Here is a 612-nt window from a genome sequence, read left to right as displayed (position 1 = left end):
ATATTACGTATACTAAACGATTATGAATATTGATACTGTTTTTTGAATAGACTATTGCAAGACTTTCATTTTGAAAACCTTTAACAAATGGATTAAATATATATGAATTGACATAATAATTTATACTATATATTATTGTGTGTATGGTGTCCATAATTATGTTAGTTTTTTCTAAAATAAAAGAGCCCTGCATAATGAAACAAAAAAAGATAAATCAAAATAAAATAGTTCTTTTATTGTTAAAGTCATATTTTTTTATATTAAAAAATATTATTAAAGAATAAAAAATATTATTTTAATTTTATTAAAAAAAATTGATAGAATAACCGTCATAATTACTATAGTATAAACAGCAGCATAGCATGTACTTTTATACTATACATGTATGTTAGATATGAGTATAATGTATATCAGACAATCTCTTTTTCTCTAATTGTTTCTTATTTCGGATTAGGCCTAAGTTTACGGGACACAATTTGAAAGGCCTAAATAATTTGTCATAAAAACACGTGGAACAAAGGCCCAAGAAGCAAACATGAAACAGGATTTTGGGGAACTTAGAATCTTTTAAATTAAGGTTTAACTATTCTGTTGATATCTGAAATTTTATTA

Source organism: Arachis ipaensis, chromosome B03 (assembly GCF_000816755.2).
Source record: "Arachis ipaensis cultivar K30076 chromosome B03, Araip1.1, whole genome shotgun sequence".
Taxonomy (NCBI): Eukaryota; Viridiplantae; Streptophyta; class Magnoliopsida; order Fabales; family Fabaceae; genus Arachis; species Arachis ipaensis.
This window is presented reverse-complemented; position numbering follows the sequence as displayed.